Genomic DNA, 22,063 nt, shown 5'->3' on the forward strand with positions numbered 1-22,063 from the left:
TGAAATTGACGTTTTTAAGTCTGATTAATTGATTTGAGATTTGTGTAATCCATGTGATAAAAAAGTAAAAAAATATACAAATTATTTTTGTTTCTTTCATTTATTACCTTTCTGCTTTTTTAATATATTTGTATGTATATGTGACACGGCTTTTTATGAATGTTAAAGTTGAAACTATATTGTCATATAGTTAGATATATCTATCAATGTTCGGTTTAATAATGTAGATTATATTGATATTTATATAATAACATATTATAGTATATTATATAGCTATATAAATTGTGCCAAAATACAATATTACAGGTATAGGAGCCAATATACAAACCCCATAATAACACATGAAATTGAAATTGCTCATTATTGACACCAATTTTTGTAAAGAAATTTCATTTTTTACATTTTATTAAATTTATTAGCGCATAGCCGTCCTTATTATTGAAGATTCTTTTGAATCACATTTTGGATAATTAATTAAATTCACATTTTTCATAATTTTATAATTCACGTAATTATTGGCCTTATATTTTTAAACTAAAGTTTTGGAGAAACAATTCAAAAATATAATTATTCATTACAACATGTAACCCACGAACAGTCTGAAAACAATTTATTTTAATTATTCAACATATACAGACAGATGGCAAATACATTTTTAGCTATAGTTATTATATCACTGGATGTATACCAAAGAAATATATGATATATACTTAGTTAAATAGATCACGACTCAATAATTTATATATTATATAAAAATATATACATTAAGTACCTGTACCGTTATTTCATGAAAAATATATTAAATAATCACTGCCGCTGAAAACGAAAATTCCATAATTAGAGCTTCTACTTTTATAAATTTATATGTTCTTTAATGTACATATGAATTAATTTAAAATGACCCCGTTCATTTAAAGTCACAAGTGTTCATTTAATTTGAGAATATAGTAAATGAATGGAAATGGAACGCTTTCTCAAATACCTAACGATATCTGTGTATTGTAGATGGTTATTGGTTGTGTACCTACTCTTTATTTATATGTAGAACTATGGAAATATATTGTAGTTGAGAAACATTTGAATATTATTGTAAATACCTACCTATAATGATATTATATTCAAAATTCAATAAACAGTGAAAAACGTTTGGCTTTATTATTTCTACGCTTTATATTATACCTATGCATTTTGATAATTTTATGTTTATGCTTCTCTTATAAAAGAATCTGCTGAGAACAAGAAAAAAGGGAATTTTTAACAAATTGACATCGAATCGGCTGTCATATCAGACATCCCTCAGCAACATAAGATTCAAACAAGAACAAGAAATGAATGAAAAGTGCTTGAAGTTATCTATTACTGTCAGTATACGCTCAGTACATAGAGTAACCTTTGAATTACTAACACTACAATGTCCGCATTTAAGCTGACCTTCTCCCTTCTTCAAATGATTTATAAGAACAGTCTTAGAAGTTGAAAACAAGTAAAGGCAACAGAAGTTATAGCTAATTGGTATCAAAACCCATTACAAAGGACTTTACCGCACAAAACTAACAAAAATAAATAAGATATTGCGGCGAGAACTTATAACTGTAAACTAAAGTATCTACTAAGTTGCTATCGGAATTTGAAAATATCAGTCGATTACTGATGACGATAACTAATCCTACAATTGCCTGCGTTTGATGAAAGGTGCACATATTATTTATTACTTTTTTAACACATTTTTTACAGGCGTTGTCACAATATCAGAAGCGCTTACGAAATAAATACCTATAAAAAATATTATCACTTTGGACACGTTCTACAAAACTACGGCATACTGCTACTCTAACCAAAAAATAGCGGATGTCAAAAGATAAGAATCTTTACTAGAAAGTTGAAATGAAATGATACCTGCTCGAAGAAAAGAAAAAAATACTCGGCAAAGCTAAGTTCGGTTAATGCATCTACAAATTATTTTAATAGTTCCTGATTGGTAAGTCTCATTGAAAAGTCCATACGAGTATATCCCTAAACAAACACCAATCCGACGTAGCTATAAAACCCAAAACAAAATCATATTTCACTCACACTAAACAAACAAAAAAGGGAAAATCCAATAATAAATTCTCCTTTAGAATCGGCTATAAAAAACGGCTAATTATATTTGGGCCATTAGCTTAGCCGAAAAAAGGTTGAAATTTTAAGCGTCATTTATTAATCTTGGTTTGGATCGGTCGATTAGGCATGAGGGATGGACCGCCCTGGTTCGATCGTGCTACGTGGTAACACTTTGGATCGGAGATAAATAGCGATCCGTTGTATACGATAGTGCTTAGTCATTGTGTAAAGGCTTTGCTAAATGAAGCTGATTGTGTCTTGGTTTGGAGAGCTAGAGGGTTTTGTATAAGAAAAAGTATGCAAAAATAATAAAGACTTGCTATGAGTTGATATTTTCCCCATTGTTATTTTACATTGATAATGATATTTAATATTCAATTAGTATTCTCGTTACTAGAATCTAACTTAATCGTGACCAAAGTGAAATCTGACGTATAAATCCCGTCGGCTTCCGTTTGAAAAGTTCTAATATTTCAAAATAAAAATCTTAGTGTCTCTCTCTCTCTGATTTGTATCGATTACGATCTTAAAAATACTATAATAATTTAAAATTATACTCGAACTGAAATGTAAACGTGCTTACTATTTGTATTTTTTTATTAATTGCTCAAATACTTATTCTGACTCTTCATATAATAGTAAATAAATAATGATTTTCCGCAAGTATTTTTCTTTATTTGCTATCGAGACAAGCCTTTACAATGATTAGCAGTAAAGCAAATGAGGCGAGACATCGATGCTCACAATCTCGCCCCTACAACTTAATTTGGGGGATTATTAAGGATTTTTACTTGCTCACGTATTTTTAAAGTCACGGATATACATAAAGTATCTTTCGGGTTTGGTCAAGTGAAACGGTCCTATGTGATAACCAAACCATGGTATACTAAAGTACAAAAGCTCTTATTGTAATTTTTTTATGTTTTCAGTTGATTCAGTGTGTCGAGATAATTAAAAAGAAATTAAAGTAAAACGCACTATTTAAATATTCCTACCAAGTTCAAAAACGTAAATTTTTAATAATCCTTATGAATTTTGCACCGTTTTAAACATGTTTCTTAAGGTTACATTCTCATAAGGCTCAGTGGTAATTTTAAGGCCGACGTAAGTCTTGTTTGCTTGTTAAGTGTGTGTTTGTTTTTCAGTCTAATAAGCAATTTAATAAAAGAAAACCTAATTTTACATGACAAACGGACTTCTTTGTCTACCATAAGTGTATCAAATTATAGTACTACACTATACAAGCTTACTCTAACATTCAATATTTTCAATCCTCAGTAACATAATACTTCAATCATTACGGATACTTATTGTAAGGGTATAAGCACAATAGCCGCGCCCCGATTGACGTTGTAATTGAGATGTGCTCGTCTCAAGTGCAGCATTTGTTGCTACATATTACATTTAACAGCACAAATGTTAGAGTTTTATTGTTATATGATTTAGATGACCATATGGGTTCAATAAATGTGGAGCCAACTCTTGAAATAAGTTGATAGATGGGTAAGTGTATTAGTACTAAGTTTTATATCATAAATAAAAGTAATTTAAGATGAACTCTAGTCATATGTTATTACTAGTAACTGTTCAGATCAGATTCTTCAAAATATATGGTATTAACGTATGTATATTTCTAATCGTCAGATAAGCTGACATAGGTATACATATTTGGGGCAAATAACCAAATGGAAACTTAATCACAAACTCAACTAAAATCATATCATATCGTTAGCGTGGCTTAAGGAATCAAAATGCGACAAGGATTTCTCTCTAACTCATATATCAGTCTATATTTCCCAGTCCCGATAAAGAAAAACACAAATCCTATTCTACTATTCGACCAATACAGCCCAAAACCCTTTTAGTTCTCTGAAATAACCCAAAAATCCACCCAACAACCCCTACAAACCCATATTCAACCCCAAGAAAACTGATGCATCGTAACTAAGGTAGGTACTGCACCGATGCCTCGGGAACCCATTTGCTTCGCAATTACGTTGCATCGCAATATTCTACACGGGTGATCAGACTGATCACACGATCCAACGGCCCGATAGGATGAGAAATTTGCCGCCCGACCAACGTGTACTAGTTAGCTTGAAAATTGTCGTTAAAATTGGAAATCCGATGGAAATGCATTTTGAAATGTATTGGAAATTGCAGTTAGATTTATGATGATGTATTTTATTAAACTATATTTAATGTGTGTAGGAATTTAGGCATTAAGTTGATCAGCACGACCGTAGTAAAATTAGTAAATGAGATGAGAGAGATTTAAACTAAGTAAACTATTTTCAAAAATAATAAAAACAGTCGTTAACGACGCTGAAGTATCACGAATCCTTAAATTAATAGATAAATGCTTTTAAATTATTCATTGATTGGTTTAGTTAAATTTTGAATGTCAAAAATACACTTGAACACGGTCTGAACGATTCTTTTAAAATGCAAAGCAGTTTACACAAATTTTATTACATTCAACAATATTACAAACATAATAAAACACAATTAAAACGCCAAAATTAACTAATTAAAAACCTCTACTGACACAAAATACGTTCTCATATAATTCGTGATTCTAAATAGGTAATACAATTTTCAAGATATAAAGTCAAAGAGCCGCCCCCTTCCCCCTATCTGGTCCCCGTCACCCCCATTTCAACCCTACGGTGTCGCAATAAACTTAATTACGTTAATACGACCTCAATACGTGACGCTTACTGCTAGGGTGGATATATTACATATTTTTTAATATGAGAAAATATGATTAAAAGTTAATTATAAGTCTTAGTCCGTATTTGGTTTAGATTCAACTCTGCTTTTTAAACTTAGCGTTAATTATAAATTGTGATAGTTGTTTTTGATGTTACTTGAAGGTTAGGAAGACAAAAGTTTAGATACATTTTACCTTCGTGCTGTAAGATTAGTTTTAGTAAACTTTTGTATGTATGTAATTCAGGTATTATGTAACTAACAGACTCTGTATTCCGGATTCTGTTAATTCAATAGTCCGTGTAAAGAATATGGCACTGTAACGAGTTACAGTGAGACACGGAGAGTGTCTTTAGTAACAGCAAATCGTGTGAGACTAAACAAAAAACCTAAAAGGAATTTATATTGTGAGAACAGATTTTTGAAAAATATTGAAACTGTGATATTTCGATATCACTCCGAACGTAAAATCTCATTACACTTACCATATTTACATATTAGTTTAAATAATCCAATATTAAAATGGTCTCAAGAAACATCCACAGTTTCTCATAAGTCGTGTGACATGTTGACAGTAGTTAGTAATTAGGTGCTAATTACGCGACGCAGCCGGCGTGCGCAATTAACGCGAGTAGCTCGCTGTCGTCACGTCGACGTTACGTTCACGCTGCCGCCACGGCATCATCTCTATTTCTAATTAGGAAATCTTTTATAATTATCCTGTGTAATGTATTTTTTATTTAGTTTATTTGGTATAGAATGTAGAGCAATTGTAACTTGTTATTAGTTTGGTTCACATATGGACAGAATATGGTACTATTCAAATGACTGTGTCGCAATTAGGGTATAAAGATAAACATTGTAAATGTGGCTCCAGCTGTAATTCCGTTGATAACCGTTTGATAGCCACTATTCTGGAAATTGGTTAGTCTCTAAGATGATGTAAAGTAATACATAATATATGTATGTTATGTCAAAGCTGCAATGTACTGCAGTGTCTATCAAATTGACGTACAATATTTGTCTCCTAAGATACACAATATTCATACTTGTTTGGGAGTCAGAATTCAATTTGAACAAACCAATAGCATTAGGAAAATTACGATGCAGAATTATAAAGCAATTATTTGATAACATCACATTAAAATAACAAATCATAGTGTTGGCAAAGCTTCACAAAATCTTGTCACAAGGAGAGCTACTATAAAACCTCATAGACTTTTAATAAAATCATGTACATATTCTAAGTATTATAAAGAATTCCTACAATGGAAGGCTGATGCTCAACAATAGTATATTATATAATACATAGTGTGGTACAATAGGTATTAGCGAGAAGGCTGCGGATTCAAGACCAATACCGCGTGACGGAGGCACGTCCCTATCTGCTTTCCTCACTTCCTTAGAATTGTTGCCGTAGGATAGGCCCCTTTACTAAGAAAACACGTACCTACGTTTTATTTCGAAAAAATAAACATATGAACAAGAATTTTATTGGGTTTTTCAATGCTGAATTAAATATGGTAGGTATAGTAGCTGTCAAGTTACTTGTATCATTCTTTATTAAGATAATAACTTTTTATACCATATTTTTTATTTGGATACTGTCTTTGTTCATTTTATCATTTTACTAACTAACTTCAAAATAAAGAGGGTATCATGTTCGACTTTATTCTTAGCATTTTTTCATGACTCTAATAAACGTTGAATAAACTACGACACTTTCGCGTTAACAATAAATGGACTGATGGAATGTTTTCAAAAAAACTACCTGATAAAGAGAAAACTAACTTGCTATTCTTATCCATGTTTATATATTCTCGGAAGAAGCAGGGTCTGTCGACCCTACTGAATACAAACCGCGGTGATCTCAAATCTTATTGCGGAGATCGGAGGCGAGCTCGCAGACTGAATTTTTACAGTCTTCGGCTTGTTCCTGTTTCGGCATAACTGCGGAAATAAATATACATATATCATGATATTATTATATGGTTTAAACATATTAATCTCATTTTATTGAATAAAGTTCCATTTCATGTTATAATTGTGTCATTGAATAAAAACAAGTATGAAAAAAGACAATTTAGAAGATTTAAATGCCGTTCGATCTCTCGTCTTGTAAAAAAATGGTGTAAAATATCTAAATAAAAATCCAGCATACTGTTAAATCTTTATTTAGATTGATCATTATGTTCACATAAAATTTAAATGAACAGAAAAACGCGCCAAGTGTGATTTAATAAATTCTTAATTTTAAGGATGCGGTAGTACCACGTACATCAACATTAACCAGACGGGACAGCACCGAATTTTCATATATGCCCCCTTTATTTAAGGAAAAAGTCTGGATATGGGTCTCGCGGCCCACAATGTGACTATTGTGCGAGGATTAAATTATATTTCTAAGCGAATATACCCACGTATTGTCGTAGAGGAAATTGTTTATGATACCACCTATGCTCTGGACAGGGGAAATTTTGATCTAATGTTACTCTACAAATAAAGTCAGAAAAAAAGGTTTTAAACTTTCGACTATTCGTAATATTTCATTACCTTTCATGGCCTTATTATAGACATTCAAAGGGATGTCTCTGTCATATTCGTTAAATCCGTCTTTATTTCTGCACCTGTATTTTTTTATAGCGCATGACAAAAATCCCTTTTGATGGCATTATTTTCTTCGGGGTAATTTACACGAAGGAATGGGTAAGTACGTCCTAATTTAACTCAATCATCTTAGTTCTTGATCATTTTATTCACTACGCGGATTTATGCGGATTCTAAAATAAAAAAAAATCTGATACCAATGAAGGTTAATTAAGTTATATTTAAATATACTTTTATCAAACATGTTATCAAGTTCATAGCGTTAGTAGTCTTCGGAGGGTCTGTTTAAGTAGAAATGAGGTTCTGATTACGTGTGTAACGGTTGATTTGTTCACAATCCCTCACGGTACAACGGCTGTTATTTCTTCCACGTGTTGCCTCCATTGGATAAACCACGATATGAGAATGAAGACGGACGGATAGAGATGGCGATTTATTTAAAAAACTATACGAGACTAACATCGGGCATAACTTTCGAACAACTGAATTAAATTGGATTATTCTTTTTATAATAATATGTTTCCAATTGTCGAAACAAGGCTTGTATGGGATCAAAATATCCTAGAATCACCTGGATAGAATTGTACTCACGAAAGTTAGGCCAGTACGCTATTAAGAAATAAAAATATCACTAACTCACAATTTATATCATAATAATAGTTTTATTTCATAATAGATATCTAATCAACAGGAATATAATACAGTACTATGACAGACTTATACTGTATAGAAGACAACTATCCACATAGAGACAATAGTTACGTATGTAGTCAATAAAATATTCTAGAATCATGTATAAGTAATAAGTACACAGTCTTTATAAGCAAGAATATGTGAATAAACTATAGTACAAAAATATGCAGTAGTAAATGAAATGGCAAACGTGAGACATGTGCAGGCACGCGGCAGGCATCGCGCGACGCAGGAGGGTCGGAGACGTCGCGGTTTCAACCCGCCACGTCTTCAAGTTGCGATTTGATTAAACGCTCAAATGTATAGAGATGATAGTTTTTAGTACTCATTGAACATTTGACTGTGTGTTTACTTGATTACTAATGCCCGATTTCTGAGGCACATTTAGAGGTAGTTTATCTATTCAAACTGTCATGTTTATATGAGCTTAAACGCTATTGAATAGATAAACTACTGATAAATGTATCTCATAATCCGGGGGTTATTCATACCCCAGTTCGAACCTGAGACAACGCACCAATGATTTTTTTTGAGTTATAAGTGTATTAGAAACAATCATTTGCTTTAACTGGGAAGGAAACATCGAGATGAAACCTTGCTTGCTTGGCTTGGACGTGAAAGTTTTAATGAACTAGAGACTGTTAAATAATGGTTGTTTGTTCCTATTCTAAGATTGTCGAGGAATTGTCATGCATGCTATTGATTATTGATTTGAATCATTCTTATATAAATCAATGCGGTTTAATATTTGGGACAATGTATCATCTCTAGAGATGTGTCGTAGACGTGTGTCACATCGGATCAGTTGAGTTGTACGCGCGACTGAACGACGCGGTTTGTGCGTCTACCTTCTATCGCAAATCAACTGCGTATGTGTGACTAGAGCTTACTAACATTACTGGTTATCTTATTCTATAAATCAGTACTACAAACTCTAGAGATTGTCTATGTATATGTATATACATGTATATCAGAGATTCTTTATAAAATTCATAACAATACCTCCTAATTAACTTTTAATACCATCGGGTTTAAGATCTCTTTGCACTGTATCCGGAATAAAAAACTAACATGATGGGAACACAACTTAAAATGAAAAACAGAATACTCAAAATAGATGATATAAAAAAATACACTAGTACACACAAAAGAGGTTTTATACGGAAGTAAAAAATATAATAAACAGACACTGTCCATTTCTATTCATCATTAAACGAAGAACACAAAATAAGATATCCAATCAGAACAAATTATAATTTAGCTCACAATATAATACAGAAGACGTCTAAAAGTCTTATTGTTAAGAAAATCCACGCAAGCCTTTAACAAATCTCATAATGCGATCGTGGGGGTGCGCGGACGCAGTGGACCGTGACGCGCCGAGTCGCGAACTCAGACGACGTCGGCCGACAAATACCGAGCACGTAGCGCCGTAGACACGTAGCAGCGTAGCGATGTAGCTACGTATATGTAGCTTCACTTTGTAGCTTTGGTTTATCGGAGTATTTCTGTAGTGTCGGGGTTGAATTTGTATTTCAGTTTTGAATTGCATTTCAACCAATTATATAACGATACAAAATTGATCTTGAAGCAATTGTAACTTGTCAATGTTATTCCTAAATATTTTTTTCAGAATTGCAGAGTTTATTAAACAAGTCGAGGAATGTTAATTGCGTCTTTGCACAATTAGGAATAAAGAACTAAGCAGGGACGTTTTGCATGGAATCGAATCCCTAACAAACATTCATACTAACTACTAAACACCTCGGAATTAAATCCGAAAATCGGAATAAATCGCATTTTCTCCGCTATACAGAGTTCCTAATTATTAATAGCGCAATATGCAAAGTTAGTTGTTTTGAGCGGTGAAGCATTCGATTCTCGACTGAGTCATTATAAAGTCAGATTTGAGTTTTCCATATTCCTGTGTGTTAATGAAATTTTCAGATTTGTTAATATAAATTGTTGAATTTGAACGTCTTGAGCCAGTATAAGTACTTATTTAATAAGAAATATTTGTGCATCTTAAAGGGTAGGATAAATTACGGACGGCAGAACTGTTTTTGATAGTAATATTTCAAATTATTTTACGAAATGAGACAAAATCGTTTCCAAAGTATTATTTTAGTCAGTGACTGTCCTCAACCGATATACTTACAGGAGTCTTAATAATATTTTTTTTTCGCGAAATTTTAAACAAAAATATAAGAACTTATGATTTACATTAAAATAATCAAAACCAAAATTAATAATAAGAAGTGTGTGTATTTACTATTTATACATAATGTAAATCACACAGTATAAACATTTTTTCAACACACGACGACAAAAATACTCCTTTCTTTTACCACTAACACCATTCTCCATTTTTTAATCAATCCAAATAAATTCCCAATCACCTGTCATTTACCCCACCACTTATGAACTCTCAAACGAATCTAATCAACACTGATAACTCCGATGATGTAGCGAGACAAAGGGTGCGATACACCATAAACACGAGCTCGTTCCCCAAGTCTGCGGCTGATCGACGTTGATTAATGTCCGACTGTCTGTCTGACGATTAAAAAAACTTTGTGTTTCAGTGGTACGATTGGAATAGAGGAAGGTGTGGAGTGGGTCGCATATCGAGGTAAAGCAATGTGGAAATCATGTATAGTGGTTTCTTAAATAAGTAGAATGTAGTGTCATCATAATATAGCCATAAAAAGAAGCTAAAGAAATATTACAATGGTCATTCAAAGCGTTGAGTTCTTTTTATGCTACACTAGCTGACCCGTGCAACTTCGCTTGCGTCACATAAGAGAGAATGGGTCAAAATTTTCCCCGTTTTTGTAACATTTTTCGTTGCTATTCCGCTCCTATTAGTTGTAGCGTGATGAAATATAGCCTATAGCCTTCCTTGATAAATGGACTATCTAACACTGAAATAATTTTTCAAATCGGACCAGTAGTTCCTGAAATTAGCGCGTTCAAACAAACAAACAAACTCTTCAGCTTTATAATATTAGTATAGATTTATAAGATCCGGTAAATTGCGCTGCTTCTTTATTAACAGACGTTTTTATAATTTCCTTTATAACAATTTATTTTAACTTAACACTACTAACCAAAAAAATACGTATGTTTTTGAGACCACAATAAACATCACAGTGCTCATAATTTATATTTTCCTTTTAAAAAATGACATTCGCGAGTTTTAAAATCATTGAAAGTCGTCTCCACAGTGTTCGTGTGCCAGCGACATTTGATTTCGGTGACATCTGGCGGAAGTAATGGATTTTTTCAGTTAGCTGAAGGTGAAAATTTAATCTATGATGATAAGTGACGACCGAAAAAAAGATTTAACGGATGTTCTTCGCGGATTTCAGGACGAAAGTGACATGATGTATATTGTGACTTCGTTGAATAAATGAATTTGTATAATAATATTATTATTGATGGTAACTAATGTTTGAAAAATTTATGAAAATAAATATGCAAGCTGGATTCAGGCAATGCCAAATATATATGAAGTACACTGGCCTAGTGAAAGTGTTAGTTGTTACCTTTAATTTTTTGGCGTTAATTAAGATTTTTACGATACATGCATAATTAAGATAAATGATGAAACAAGATTTTTATATAACAGTAAAGACAGAATTCGGAACAATTTTTAAAATAATTGGAACAATGCCAAAAATAGGCAACACGGCAAGTATATTTTGAAATACTTACTACTAATATTGATCTTCTAAAACGTTATCGAAATTACATTTAAATATCACAAGTAAGGTATTGTCTTGTAAAATGTTCATCAATATATTCAAATAGTTCAATATACAGTATGTTGTTGAAGTCAAATATCAAATTAGGAGGGAAGTAGAGTTCGCAAGGAACAGTGAGGGACTAAGTTATAGTTCAATTTGCGTACTGTTTTGAAGCGCACGCGTCATTCTGTGTGTGTATGTGTGTGTAGAGTAGAGTGGGCTATTATCTAAGTTGCGTAATTGTCTTTTTGAAGAATCTATTGATGTATTATCGTGCCTGACGTGCCAGCGCATTGCTAGATAAAATGCGTGTTCGCATTAATTCCCGTATCCTATTATGTAATGAATATGGAACGTAATAGTTTAACAGTTATGAGTAGATATTCATTTCCCTTAAAGCAAAACAGATTGAAGTTTACAATAATAATGCTACAAATTGCTATCGAAAAGTCAATAATGTTTGTTATTCAGTCTGAGAATCAGACTATACAATGCTTAAACATTTTAGTAGGTCCTAAATATGATATTTATGTAGCTTTAGGCCCAATAATTATACCTTAGTTGAATGTGCAATATGCCCGTTTAAAAACAAAACATTTTTTATAAGGCCATTGTTCCCTATTCGCTTAGAAAAAACAATATGGCTGAAACATGCGTATTTATTCCTAAGCAATGTTGACAAAAAAAACTTGTTAATTACAGGCGCAAGGTAATATACGAATTTCTTCATATCATCAGTAAATTATCGCTATTTATAGAGTGATATGAGAATACAGTGCCAATCTGTGCGAGGCGAAGTTCCCTCGGAGGCTCGTAATGCGCCCTAACTGCTCAAGTATTTGCTAACTGCTCTTTGACGACTTGTTGTGAACCAAACTTGCCTTGTGTCTATCGCACACTACACTTACCTATATACTGTATAGTTGAAGAGTTGAAGACTTTTTAAATTGATGTCTTGGGTGGGGTATGAAGCCTTTTTTTGGGTACATAAAATTGTTTGAAAGCAAATTTGTGAGTGTTTCTTTATTAACTTTATTTAATTTAATTAGACAAAATGTTATTTGTATCAAACTCATGTCATATAATTTTTAGTCAATTGTGAAGTAAAACTTTGATGTGACTACAATAGGTTCCCACGTAAGTTTTCCGACGGCGGCTGACGCGGCTGTATTTTGTTTTAGTATAAATAAAATATGTTCATACTCAAAAAACACGTTTCAGCTTAATAAGATTAGTAGTAGAATTATGTTCATTTCAATCAATTAAAGTAATACAACAACTTTTTAACAAAAACGTGTTTTACGTTTTATTTTATCAGACATCTGTCAGTTTCTTAGTTTTACGTTTATATAGAAGTGTATTTCATTATAATACCACACATATTTTTTTGTCTCATACCTACACCTTTGTGCCATACGTAAAAAGCAAAAGATATAACAACCATACATCTGTAAATCGTATCAACTATTTACAAATACCTCTAAAACCACAGAAATGTCTTCACTTTCCTAATCTACCATCTAATATGTGGTCAAAGTCATTGACCTATGAAGCACATCACCGCAACTCGTGCGCAACAGTCGGCAACGGCGCGAATGCTTTCAGCTCCACTGCAAGTTTCGGCTTCAGTGGAAAGAAGGTTGTACCCACTCGTATATAAAGGACCGTTTAAAGGAGCCCAGGCCAGTACGTTTGCATGTTTTCGTGATGTTTGGTGTTAGAAAAGGAAATTATGTGTTGGAAAAAGTTTTGGGGAGTTTGCCGTTGCCGTCGGAAAGATGCGAAGTGAGAAAAAATATTTCATGTTATAGTGATAGTCACTTGTTGTTTGTTTAATGTTATAGTTACTGGTTTGAGTGATTAGTTATAGAATGAATTGTGCTACATTTTTCTGCTTGACCAGTGTCATCATTTGGCTAAAGAGAGAGAAGATCTGACTCTGTTTCGTTTGACTTCCTCCGGCGGTGATCGTTTATTTTGAGAGTACTAGAAATTTACTTGTTTTCACTTTTTTGCTTTCCGTGTGTGAAGTTAAGAAATAGTCTACATACTCGCACTTTTGGTATAAACACCGAAAAATGCGTTCGGTTATGACGCATAATGTATCAATAAAATTGTGATCGTTACATAAAAAGTCAAACTTGTTGTGTTGTCAATTGCACATTTTCCCTAGATATCAAGAAATATAATTTGCTTCGGATCACCCTTTAACTTATTTGTTTCATTCACATTGACAGGATTATGATATTGTATTAGGTTCTAATATCATCGGTCAAGAAGCCACCTTATTTATGACCTAATTTCAACATGAATGCTTAACAGTAATAGCAACTATAATAATACATCAAAATAACTACCTTTAATAGAAGCTATGAATCGTATATTCCGCCATTACATTAACATAATCATGGAACTCTACATAGCTAACTACATACTCTACATAGTACTGTAGAGTCGGAGGTAGAGTCGGGCTATTCATCCCGAGTCACGTAGAGTAATGTATATTCTAATATATTTGAACTGGGAGCGACTGGAGCGACTTTTCGTGCCTACCGGCCCGTGCGGTCTGCGGTCGGTCGCTAGTGGTGGACGTATGTCGATGGACATTGGGAATATCGATGTTCGATTTCTCTAAAAATTGCACGTCGAGGAGTAACTATACGATAATATACAGAAGGAGCGCAAAACGCATACATTTTACCTAGGTTTGCGCGACCATTCGGAACGGGTAACGCTTTTGGATGTTGGTCACTTAATCTTTCCCTATTTGTAATTTCAATAGTTAAGATTGTAATCGTATATATGTACCTATTATGTTTGTTAAGTTGTGTCAGTGAGACCACGATTTTTTTCTAGATCATATGAATGAGCAAAATATTATCTTTATGTCACAAATTCCCTGAAATTAATACCGGGAATTGCGACAATTTTGCTGATATTCAGGAATTAATGGCAGGTCATTATTTTACTTTTTCTTTCCCATCGATGATAAGTCAAAAGAAGTCATGAAGTCACAACAAAGCATAAATATAAATATATTTTTATAATAATATGCTATTAACGACACAATATCGGTAATATTTCTACATAACCACATCACTAAACGCTTCGTATTTACTCTGCACCTCGCCAGTTCATCTTCATTTTTTATCTCTTTCAGCGGAAAAAGGGCAAAAAAGCAGGAAACCGCTCTAGTAATGAGTGTAAAAAAAACTATACGAAAGATATTCTCCCCGTTTAGTATCGTACCCCTTATATTTCCCGTTTGCCCTACAATATAAAGGATTTGTGATTTTTGTAAGACGTATTAGCAGTTCCAAAAGGCGTAACGTCGTATGATTTTAAAACTGTGACGGAAACATTATACCGTGGTTCAGGTTTTATCAATTTGGTTAGGCCCAACCTAGATTTAATTGTAACGCAAATATCTGCAATATTGTTGCTAATTGAACATGAATCTAATCTAAACGTAGTATAAATGATTAAGAACACATGTATGTTTGTCTTTCTTTTAAAAGAATGTTATAGGTAGATTAATTTCCCTACCTTTACTGAAAACCAGAATATGAAGCCTGGCCTTCGCCAGGCTTCATATTCTGGTTTTTTTGTTGTGAAAGCTCTTCAGCTTTCACAACAAAAAAACAATGCAAGATTGTCGATCCCTGATTATAAACTGCTAACAATACAATATTTGCAAGAAAACATATTTTTCAAGTCCTTCTAAATTCTGCATTAATTATTCTAGCTATATTTATAAATTAATCGGGGTATAAATCTAGTCTTATCAGATAGAACTGTATTTAAGATTGGATACAGATTTCTTGATCCATAAAGACATTTTCATGTAGTGCCTTTCATAGAACCACTTCCACGACCAGAAAACGAGATATTTGACGAATAAAACCCCCCAAAAACGGTAACCAAATATTTAACGCAAATATACCTTTGAAAATGAAAAACATAAGGAAGATTAAACAAACCAGTATTGCCACAACCAACTAAATACTAGTCGAAATAATTCACCTCAAACGAGCAAAACAATGAACGATATTGAGCAAGACACGTGTAATTGGATGTTCCGACGATATCCCAATATAAGACAATTTGGAGCCCTTCAACAAATTGGTGTTCCCTTTTAACGGAATCTCTTGTAAATTGGAGGGCAGAGGGTGACAGCCCTTCATTTTATATAAATTATATAGTTATGTATTTGTGAAAAATGTATTTAGAATTGGTAGATGTTAAGTGTTTGTCGGTTTCTAAGGTTTTGTTGTTTGTTTAAATTCATAATAATAATTATTATTAGTATGTATCCATCTTAAATTGCAGATGATTAAGGTCAGTAACATCTTCGTTCGAGACTTAAAAAACCTATAAATATATATAAGCATTTATCTGATTTCATAGTTCCTGTTTACAATTAATGTTTTCAATAAAACACCTACATCTAAATTTCCGCGCAGATAATTCCCGAAATATCTACAATTAATACCAATTCAACAAACACACCGCCTAAACAAACTAGAAATCAAATCAAACTAATTAATATCACTAAATGACTCGACTAACTAAATCACACATCATTATCGACTAAAACTAAATCAAAACAAAGGGAATATTATACTAAATTGTAATAATATATTTTGTAAAACAATAATACGTACACAGGTCAGAAAATACGTAGCAATTCAGTTATTTGAAAATTAATTAAACGATTTAACAGGGCATGAGGATTTACGGGCTGTAGCGCGAATACCTGTGCGCTGTACGCGTCACAGAACATATCTAACATATTACATTATTTAGACTGAAATACGGATTTATTTGTTGCTTAGATTTATTTGCGTGTGGTTATTTTTAATGTTTACAATTTTAGCTTGTTTGATTTTGAATCGTTCTAATCCAAAAATAATTGTAGCTCCCGAAATATAGGTAACAATATATTTTTATTGCAGTCAAAACATATAGAATTGGTCACGATTGTATCACAGGTAGGTAAGGCGCGGCGGCACCGGGACATAAAAATGTAAAAAATTGCAATTTTATTTCTGTACTTATGTCTATCTTTTTTAAATCCAAGTTGTTTATTATCAACAATATAAAGAAACTAACACGATAATTTTGCTTCAGTTTGCTTGATGTTTTGATGTAGGTTACACGGGCTACGATCGTAATCTGACTGTTTAGGTTATGAAGATCAACTTCGGCTAACGCAGTATGTCAAAAAAACTCTTGTAAAAAACTTAATTCAAGTTTTAAACCCTAAAAAGCCGGACCTACAAACTTCCACACCCAAATCAATCACAAGCAAAATGTATTACAAATAATAAGTAACGTTTTGCGTTCGACAGGGGCGGTTCAGGCAAATCGTCGGCTGTAGGCAACGACAAGACATTTGTGAACCAATGATTTATGATGCCGTGTTATCGACGCGCCGCAGCTCGGTGCCCTTCGGTAACAGGGTTTGTGTTATATGACCTATCGATAATGGGAGGGTTGGGTGTAGGTATGGAAAAAGTTTGGATAGTTTTAAAGTATGTTGCGTGTGTTTGGTTAAGGATCGAAAATTGAGAGTAAGTAACATTCTTATTTTAGTCATCATCATTGTCTTAAGTTGGTTTACCACAAAATGATTTCTTTGTTATACCTTTCGAGCTTTCCCATTCATATTAGGTACTTTAATTTAATACGATTGTCGGGGTATTATTGAAGATAACTCGGCACTAGAAATAAACCTTATGACTCGAAGACGCAGAGAATTTTACAAACGTCTTTACTTTACTCAACATTAAACCAGATCTAAAACAACTGCAAATGCTCATTTAAAACATAAATATTTCTTTGGTTTGAACTGCCAGGTTCGTTGTTAGCAACGTTGCGACCACCGGCGGCTAAAGTTAGTATGAAAGTTACAAATAAAAACACGTTGTAAGCTCCAAAATCATTGTAACCACGGATCCAAACTATCGACTCACCATCATACGACTAAATCGCAATTCGTAGTGACGCGTAAACGCAGCCCCCACTGGCCTGCGATTTTTTGTAAGATTTTCCGCGAGAACGCACGCGCCTCCCGCGACTGCGACTGATTAATCGTCTATTGATTGGAACAGACGGATACGAGGGTACCGACGAAATTCGACGAATTTGTCACTAAATAGGTTAAGAGATTGCTTGGTTTTTTGGCTCTTTTCTATGTATTTTCCAGAGGCAAAGACGGACATAAAAGAAAACCATTCTTTAATACATGTTTAGGAACGCTATAATAATTGTAATCTATGTGAAGTAGTCACAAATGTAGCAACTAAACGCTAACTATAAGTGTAATTATTTAAAGCAACTACTTATTTAATTATATGACATTAACAAACAAACATTTATATATACTATTCATCGGGTAAATAGATAATTACATTCATAAAATATCTTGTAGCTTACATATCAGAAAGTACATTATTAACAATAACTAACACAAATATACAAAAGCGTTGACCACAAACGAAAACATCAATTGACATTTCCAATTAAATAATTCTGCCAAAACAATACGGTAATAATAGATAGTAACATTCTAAATGTATCAACCAAAAGGCACTGCAGCCGGGGTTGTTGACGCGTAAACGCGTCGGCGACACGCGCGGCTCACATCCGCGTCAAACGCAACGTGCCCGTGTGTCGGACGTGTGCACACCACATTAGGGGCTTGTATAAATGTTCTTATTTTGTTTTTGGATGAAACTATACAAAATTGGTACAATACCGTCACTTTTTACGCTAAACTTTTCATTTCAAGAAATTACATTGCAACTATAAAAAACAAGGTTGTCGTGCCGTGGCTGGTAGCGTCTTTATTATAAACTATTTGAGCAGAGGGCTTAAATTACTTTGCTTTTCTAAAGTTTATAAAAAACCTGGATTAGCTACTACTTTTCTGGTGTATTACTGTTCTTGGAACTCTTTTCCATGGTATTCCATTAATCGTTATGTACAAGGACAGTCCCTTATTTTGCCATCAAACAGCAATACCGCTTATAAGATTGCCTATGAAGTAAAATACGCAAAAGTTAAGTTTAGATTCTCTATATACGAGTGTGTAGTTTATAGAAACTAAATCATATTCTCTCAAAGATAACCTTCAATCAAACCCGTACTCACACACGTGTAAAACTAATAACATATAATAAGATAGTTTAGCCTCCCGTCTTTTCCCTGCGCACGAGAGCGTGAACTCATCGTGACGTCACACCGCAACCGCCAATTTGCTCCGCGCACTGATCAAAGATGGAGAACTGTCACTATTTCTACTAAGCCTCGTGATATTTGAAAGCGGGGTAAAGTTGTACCATAGGTTAAACCAAGATTTAAATTAACACGAATTTGATGAGAAGAACGCAGAACATTAGCTTCCGAAGGCAAAGGCAAAAGTTTTTGTTGATTTGGTTTCTGATATGGTTTGTTGAAATACGTAATAGAAATTTAAATTCTTTACCTTACTGCGACTTACTACTTTAATGACGAAGTCTAGATTTACGAGACATTAAAAAATATATAGGTTTACGTATTCATTAAGTAATTTGTAGACTTCAGTAAGGATCTCTTTCTCGATGCCACACGGTGCTGCAGTTTCATTGCATCTGGTACTAAATAGTACTTTTTCTTCTCATTTATCATTTTAATTACAAAAAGGTTGTCTACTGGTATGTTACAGGTGTCAATGATATTAAGTTAACTAACGTTGAAATCCATTAACAGCCGTCGATGCAACCCGCCGGCAGATTTGCCGTAGTTGCGGTAAAACTATGTAGATATTACACAAACTTACACTTTAATATAACCTAATGTACAAGCACAAGTAACATACAGATACTTATTAATGTTCAAATGTTAATGTGAAGCAGGTGGTTTAGTTTATATTAATAATAATATATTAAGACTTATATAGTAGTAGCTTTTAATCTTGTGTAATTAATTTTGATATTCACTACAAAGATGTATTTAAGTATGCTTATTCAGATAATTAACTTTGAGGTAATAAGAAAACAGAATTGTCTTATATAGCTTTCAAAATAACGCGGATAGAGCCAAAAATCATAAAATTACAAACCACATCGAACATGAGGTATTGAAAATAATGAATTATTTTGTATTACAAGTAGTTTCTCGCCATGGTCAAAATTTTCCGCCCTTCGTTAGTTATAATACTAACATTTTCACATAATAATTTAAATTTAAGAATAGATAAAATTCAGATATTTGTATGTCATTCTAAACTATTGCGTAGTTGTCAGCCTTTAAGTTCACCCTCTTAAAGAAAATTAAATGACATTGAAGTATATTATGTAGATTGTTTGAAAAACTTTACGTTACATTGAACCTTACAAACTTGAACAATCGAACCTTAGAATTCCTAAATTTAGATACACCTCACGAAGACCAGTCTATCTCATCTCAGTTGAAAGACTTATCTTTCAGCCCTTTAGAACCTGTAACCAAACAACAATAGGACTGGCTATGCAAGAGATATACTAGTAATACATATTTTGATACATTAAACCTTACAATTCCATATTTTAGATACACCTCACGAAGACCACTCTATATTACATCTCTTATATCTCAACTACAACGTTACGATATTAGTCAGTTAAGTTTATACCCTTTAACCAAACAATAGGACTGGCTATACAAAAGATATACGAGTAATATTTTGAGTGCATTACTCTGATCCGCAGTCAGAGCGTGCTGTTGGCAGGAGCCCAAACGTTTCCAATCACGTCGCACCGAGCCCGTGGAATCACTCTGCCAACTGATTTTCTGATCACTATTGTATGGTTCTAATGCTATGTTTATCGTAAAGTTTAGAGCTTATTAAAAGAAGGTGTAATTTATGGTCTTCGATCTTATCTGTCTTTGATGATAGAAAAATGTAAGTAATGGACCAAAAAATTTTCGGTATAAATTTACATCTGATACTTACTGTAGTTATTGGGATAAGAGTTGAATTAGCGATTGTGTTTTGTGACATAGATTTTGTTTTATAACTTATAGCTCGGAGGTTTAGTTACAAAAAAAAAAAATACAATGGCGAATTCTTTGCATAACATTTACCATGGAATTCATGTCTCTCATGAAGCAATTAGTTATGCCCCACACTCCGTCATCATTTTTTCAACAAATCGTATAAAAAATCCAAGTAATATTAAAATTCAATCCAAAAAACCAGACACGTATTTCACTTACGCAAAAAATTCGAAATACTGAAACACGGAGCGAATCGAAACGAGCAATAATCCCGAACTGTTTTAAAAATATTTTTCATGTTAGAAAAAAAATATTTTCAAATATAAACTGGGTAAAATTTCCCGACCCGGTTCGAGGCAGGCTGGCGTGAAAATCATGCCCACCCGGGTATGATGTACCTACATACGTACCTCGCTAGTTTGTGTGGATTATACAGGGTTATTTTTAAAGGGTTCCCAGCCAATGTTTGCTGTATAATATTTGTGAATATATTTTGCTGATACGGTTTTTTACTTTGGTCCGGATAAGGTTTTTATAATGTCATTGATATAGCTTGATAGGTAAAACCGTAAGTGATTGAATTAGTTTTAAAAGAATTAAAGATCTATAAATTATTTCTCAGTGATTGTTTTCTTCGTCACGTGCTTAAAGTTTCCACAATTATAAGCGATTTTGTAGGCTTTTGTTAGAGTAGAATATTTTTTCATGTTAACTTTCAAATAGAGCCCAGAATCACACAATGAATTCTACCTATAACATGATTCTTATTAAGGCTTGCATTTAGATATAAATACAAATTCTATGTATCAAAATAGTTCACAATCCTTTCAACTACCCCTTCACTACTCAGAAGATGCATTAGCCATCCAATTCGGCGATAAATAGGTATTAGCTAGCATTTCCATAGAGAGCGGCCGTCGGTCCGTCGGTATGCCGTGCCGTATAGCTAGCGCTACCATTCAGTGCCGAAGCGACGTGTGCCGGCTGCCGAATGAATCACGGCTTGCATCTGTTAACGTAGACGTAGGAAGGTGGACGATAGGGGAAATAGATTGTGATGGTCAGTTGAATAACGTATGATTTAGTTTGATTTCGGATAAGTTATCACTCAATTTCAAGTGCAAATTTAGATGGAGAGTTTGAGTTCCAGATTCAAGTTGTGTACGTAGAATCTTTGA

The sequence above is a fragment of the Anticarsia gemmatalis genome, chromosome 18 (genome assembly GCF_050436995.1).
Source record: "Anticarsia gemmatalis isolate Benzon Research Colony breed Stoneville strain chromosome 18, ilAntGemm2 primary, whole genome shotgun sequence".
NCBI classification, from domain to species: domain Eukaryota; kingdom Metazoa; phylum Arthropoda; class Insecta; order Lepidoptera; family Erebidae; genus Anticarsia; species Anticarsia gemmatalis.